This window comes from Physeter macrocephalus, chromosome 6, assembly GCF_002837175.3.
Source record: "Physeter macrocephalus isolate SW-GA chromosome 6, ASM283717v5, whole genome shotgun sequence".
Lineage (NCBI taxonomy): Eukaryota > Metazoa > Chordata > Mammalia > Artiodactyla > Physeteridae > Physeter > Physeter macrocephalus.
Window position 1 is genome coordinate 1,329,190 of NC_041219.1, and position 6,141 is coordinate 1,335,330.

Genomic DNA, 6,141 nt, shown 5'->3' on the forward strand with positions numbered 1-6,141 from the left:
CACGAACCCGTGTCCCCTGCATCGGCAGGCGGACTCTCAACCACTGTGCCACCAGGGAAGCCCTCAAACAGGTACTTTTTGATTGTAGATAGTGCTGGAGAGAACATCCTAATACTTATAACTTTGTACACGGCCCTAAGAATTTTCTTAGGGTATGTTCATCCAGGTGGAGTTGCAGGGTCAGAAAGTATGTGCATTTTTAAAACATATATATGTATCACCAAATTGCCATCCTTGAAGATTGAACTTACTATACATACAAGCAGAATGCCTGTTTCTCTACACCTCTGGATGAGGCAGTAGTTTCTTTCTTTTTTTTCCCTAGGACCTCCATCATTGATAGAAGCAGTGATAATGGGCATTCATATCTCACTCCTGACTTTTAAGAAAACCATTAAGTAAGATGTTTCCTGAGATTCCTGGTAGGTATCTTTTATCAGGTTAAGGAAAGTACCTTTTATTCTTTGCTCACTAAGAGATTTTTAAAAAATCAACAAATATTTAACTTTATCAAATGATCCCTAATTGCATCCTTTGAGAAGGAAGTGGTGCTTGAGATTTGGTATCTTTGAACTTGAGAAAATAGCCATTACCGGGTTTCATCGAAGCATATTAAGATATTTTAGAGTTGCAAGTGATAGCAGTGAAAGTTTTATGTGCAGATTTTCATTGCACTGTTAAATTTACTAGAGGAAGTTTGGAAATAGTATAAATAATGTAAACATCTGAGAATAGGGGTAATGGTTACATGAATTATGGTTGATCTACAGGATGGAAGTGAAATGGCCCATGAGTGTTTGGGCCATTGAAATGGCAGTTATCTCTTATCCACATGAGGCAGTTCAGATGAAAGTTTCAGTGAAGTCTGGAGTCGTAGAATCACTAGGATACAGCTACGGATGGGAAGCCCTTACTGGATGATGGCTAAAGCAGAACCGTGCAGTGTAGCTCTTCCACAAAGGCAGCCTGGGCTCAATTAAATGGGGACCAAATGGGGACCCAAAGACTCTTGGGGTTGGATCAGCTCCCATGAATTTCCTTGCTGCCTGTGTCCTGAATCTGAGTCTACTTCTTTCCTGTTGCTCAGCTCTGATCAAACCCACTGACCTTTTTCAAAGTCACTCTCTATCCCATTCTCTTCATTCCTTCTAGCACAGGCAAGCCTTATCTGACTGCTACACCCTCCATCCCAGGGGCCTCGAGAGTCTTCTTTTTAAGGTTAAAAAACCAGAAAGTTGACTGTTTCTTAATATTTGCATTCCTTCTATATATTCCTGTAACACTTCTAGTTTTTTTTTTTTTTTTTTTTTTTTTTTTTTTTTTTTTTTGCGGTACGCGGGCCTCTCACTGTCGTGGACTCTCCTGTTGCGGAGCACAGCCTCCAGACGCGCAGGCTCAGCGGCCATGGCTCACAGGCCCAGCCGCTCTGCGGCATGTGGGATCCTCCCAGACTGGGGCACGAACCCGTGTCCCCTGCATCGGCAGGCGGACTCTCAACCACTGCGCCACCAGGGAAGCCCCTTCTAGTTTTTCTTCAGGTGATGTTGATCCTTGGGAAGGAGGTGGATCCATTTCCCTAAGGGGCCAACAGCTTTCTGGGTGGGACTTAGCTGATATTTCAACCCAGGTGTCTCCCAACCCTTGGAGAGTTTAGAAATCTGTATTAAAACAAAATAAAGCAACAACAAAACAAAAAAACCTCCCCTAGAAATTTTGATACTGAACTAGATTTGACAACCACTGGTCAGCCTATTTTAAATGTCCTTCAACTAGTCTCTCCCATCCTACCCCACCTCTCTCTGTTGCCGTGGCTACACATTGCTGCCAGAGTGATTCTTCTAAAATGAAAAACTGGTCAGACCATTCCTCTGGACAAAATCCTTCAATCGGTTCCCATCTTCTGGAGTATAAAGGCTAAAACCCTTGTCTTAGTTTGATCTGGCCCGTGGTTATTTTTCCAGCTTCTTTTCCCACCATCTTTCCCATTCATTGCCTTCTGCAATCTATCATCATCAGCAGAATAACATCAACCATTTATTGAGATCCTATCTGCTAGGCACTATACTAGCTCCTTTATATATGTTATCTCGCTGGCATATTCCTCCCAAGAACCCCACAAAGCATATTATTCCTGTATTAGAGATGATAAAAGTGGGGTGACTTGTTATGTTCTTGACCACGTTTACCTCATGGTAGAGGTAAAGAGCAGAGTCCTGTTCCCTCTGACACCAGAGCTTAAGCTGTTTGCCTTGCACTGTCTGCACTGTCTGAGAACTTTGCATACAGCAACCTGAAATTCCCTGAAAGCTCCTTGCTCTCCCAACACCCTCGTAACTGTGTATTCATTAACCTCTGCCTAGAGCACCCTCCTTGCTCCAGTCTGCCTGGGAAACACCCACCCATCCTTTTAGTCATATCACACACGTCAGTGGGGTCAGATCCAATCCCTGCCACTTTTCCAATAGTATGATGGTGTGTAAGTTTCTTAACATCTGGGACCTTCTATTTCAACATCTGTACAAGGAGGATAATAATTTCAACCTCATAAAGTTTGTTGTGGGCTTCTGCTATTTTTGCTGCCTAGAATTAACTACCTTCCTTTGGCAACAATGCCATGGAGAGCTTTGTTCTCCTCTAACTCTCTCCATGTAGTCTGGTGAAGTGGATGGCACAGGGGCCAAACTAAGCCATTCAGCACTCTCTCTCTTCCCTGCTGTGGTGTCTGACTCATGGTGAAGCACATGGGCAAAGAAACTCAATTCCTGGGCTCTTGTTTTGAACTCTTGGGGAAGCTGATTTGCTCATTTTTTAGTGGATTTGAACCTAAAGGAAAAAGCCCAGGAGTTGCTGCTGATAGCCATCTTGTAACATCTCCCCATGAGAGGAGAGTTTCTTGGAGAAGTGAGTCAACAGTGAACAAGCAGAGCTCAGAAACAGAAACCAGGCCCTTTTCCTATCAGATGACGCCTGGATCAGGCCATACCTGAAGTTAAATGAATCTCTCGACACCATTTATTACATCAGCCAACATTCCAGTTTTGCGTTTTAGCCTGTTTGGTTGGGTTTTCTATCATTCATATTAAAAACCTGTCAATTGGAACCGGCATTTTATGAAGATTACAGGTTAAAAAGGCAAAATAGTGGTACAGTCAGTAAAAAGTAGCTAATAGTTTAGTCAGTAAAAAGTAGCTAATATTTTTAGTTTAGTGAGTCAAACCTCTCTTGAGCTCTATTATTTTTTTGGGGCTCTGTCCTCCCCATCATAATAATAGATAGTGTAAGCTGGTGATAGAGTCAGGGAGAGTGGTTGTTTTACGAAGGAGTTCTTTCCTCCAGCCTTTGGATCTTCTTTGGCCTTGTATCTCCTTGTGGCAGAAGGACAAGTGATTCTGAGTAGGAAACGATTTTCCACCAATCTTGCCTATTGTTCCAGCCCCATCTGCATTCACAGCTGAGTCCTGTGGAGAGCAGAGAAACTATATGCAAAACATGGAAGGGTTGTTTTAACCGAATTCCACAAAATTTGGGAGTCCAAGCAGCATATTTGTGGAATTGCTCTCACTGGCTGTAATGGAAACTGAGGGCATTTCCCTTCCCTCCCTCAGGTGCTCATGCAGCTCTCTGACAGAGAAGGCTCTGGAGCAGCTCTGGTGGCATCTGCTGGGAAGCAGCAGGGCTGGGTTGGGGAGTGGGCCTCTTGGGGAGCTCAGGTGTCCAGCAGAGTTGTAGGAGCACCCGCTGGGGAGTACCCCTGTTTGGGAAAACAAGAGAAGCACCTCTTGAGGATTTCAAGAAAACCTTGCCCTGTATTAAGAGGATAGGAAAACTTTATAGGCCCTACCTCAAAAGATGTATGTGAGAACAGTGGTTTGAGTTGTTGCTGTTACAGGGACCCTACCTGGACGAAAAATTTGCTGAGGTCTGTGAAATTCAGGTTACATATAACTGTCACCTGATAAGCTCCACATATGTATATGCAACCAAACTAGCAGATGGTGAAAAGCTTAAAGATTTTTTTTTTTTTTTTGCACGTGGAACTATGGACCGGAGTTTCTAGTGCATTTTTTAAGTAGGAAACAAATCACAGAATCATAGAATTATTTAACAAAAGTATTTGTATTGGAATAATGTAATTACTAAATGTCAGACCTAGAGATCATGGAGCTCAGTGGTTTTCAATATCTTTAAGCAACAGGACATTTACAAAATTATTTAAACTTTCACTTTGCACATATTTGTACATGGTGAAAATTCAAAATGTACAAAAAAGCACATGGTAAAAACTAGGTCTCCCTCCATGCCTTGTCTCTTAGCCAACCAATTTCTCTGCCCACTGGAAACCACTGCTACTATTTTCTTGCATACCCTTCCAGAAAGATTTTATGCATATTCAAGCACTTTCACACACACATATTTATAAGCAGCAGCATAATAACCTTCTGAACCTTTTTTTAAAAAATAAATAAATAAATTTATTTATTTATGGCTGCATTGGGTCTTCTTTGCTGTGCGCGGGCTTTTCTCTAGTTGTGGCGAGCGGGGGCTCCTCTTCCTTGCGGTGCGTGGGCTTCTCATTGTGGTGGCTTCTCTTGTTGCGGAGCACCAGTTCTAGGCGCGCGGGCTTCAGTAGTTGTGGCATGCAGGCTCAGTATTTGTGGCTCGTGGGCTCTAGAGCGCAGGCTTAGTAGTCGTGGTGCATGGGCTTAGTTGCTCCATGGCATGTGGGATCTTCCTGGACCAGGGATTGAATCCATGTCCCCTGCATTGGCAGGCGGGTTCTTAACCACTGTGCCACCAGAGAAGTCTTGAACCTTTCTTTTATCCTTAATGTATCATGGAGGTCATTCCATAACAGTGCAGGTGTCAACCTCAGTCTGTTTTTACTGCTGCATTTCATTTTACTCTACACAGTGGATTTACCCTCCTGTACATTGTTAGATAATTTTGTTGCTTCCAGTATGGAATACGCATATCCTTGTACATGTGTTGTTATGTTGCAAACGAGCAAGTTTTGCTATAGGATAAATTCCTAGATTTGGAAATACCTGTTAACAATGTGCATTTTAGATTTTGATAAAGTTGCCAAATTACTATCTACAGATGTTCTATATATAAATTTTGACTTCCATTGGTGATGTATGAAAATGCCCAATTCCTTCTACCCTCATATTATTCAGTATCTTACCAAACCTTTTGATCAGGTAGTTAATGTACGTTTAAAAAATATTCATGAAGTTAACATTTATTTAAAAATTCTTTATGTGTCCTTTGTTCATAGCCTTTGCTCATTTTTGTTCTTTTTTTTTTTAGTCCTTATTGATACCAGTTCTTTATACACTAAGAAAAATGTCCTTGTCTGTGATATGAGTTGTGATATTTTTCTCATTGCTGATTATCTTTACATTTGTTTATTCTACTTTGTTTTTTATTTTATTTTTTTAACATCTTTATTGGAGTATAATTGCTTTACAATGGTGTGTTAGTTTCTGTTTTATAACAGAGTGAATCAGCTATACATATACATATATACCCATATCTCCTCCTCCCTCTTGCGTCTCCTTCCCACCCTCCCTATCCCACCCCTCTAGGTGGTCACAAAGCACTGAGCTGATCTCCCAGTGCTATGCGGCTGCTTCCCACTAGCTATTTATTTTACATTTGGTAGTGTATGTATGTCCATGCCACTCTCTCACTTTGTTACAGCTTACCTTTCCCCCTCCCCGTGTCCTCAAGTCCATTCTCTACGTCTACGTCTTTATTTCTGTCCTGCCCCTAGGTTCTTCAGAACCATTTTTTTGGGATTCCATATATATATGTTAGCATATGGTATTTGTTTTTCTCTTTCTGGCTTACTTCACTCTATATGACAGAGTCTAGGTCCATCCACCTCACTACAAATAACTCCATTTCGTTTATATTTATGGCTGAGTAATATTCCATTGTATATATGTGCCACATCTTCTTTATCCATTCATCTGTTGATGGACACTTAGGTTGCTTCCATGTCCTGGCTATTGTAAATAGAGCTGCAATGAACACTGGGGTGCATGTGTCTTTTTGAATTATGGTTTTCTCAGGGTATATGCCCAGTAGTGGGATTGCTGGGTCGTATGGTAGTTCTATTTTTAGTTTTTTAAGGAA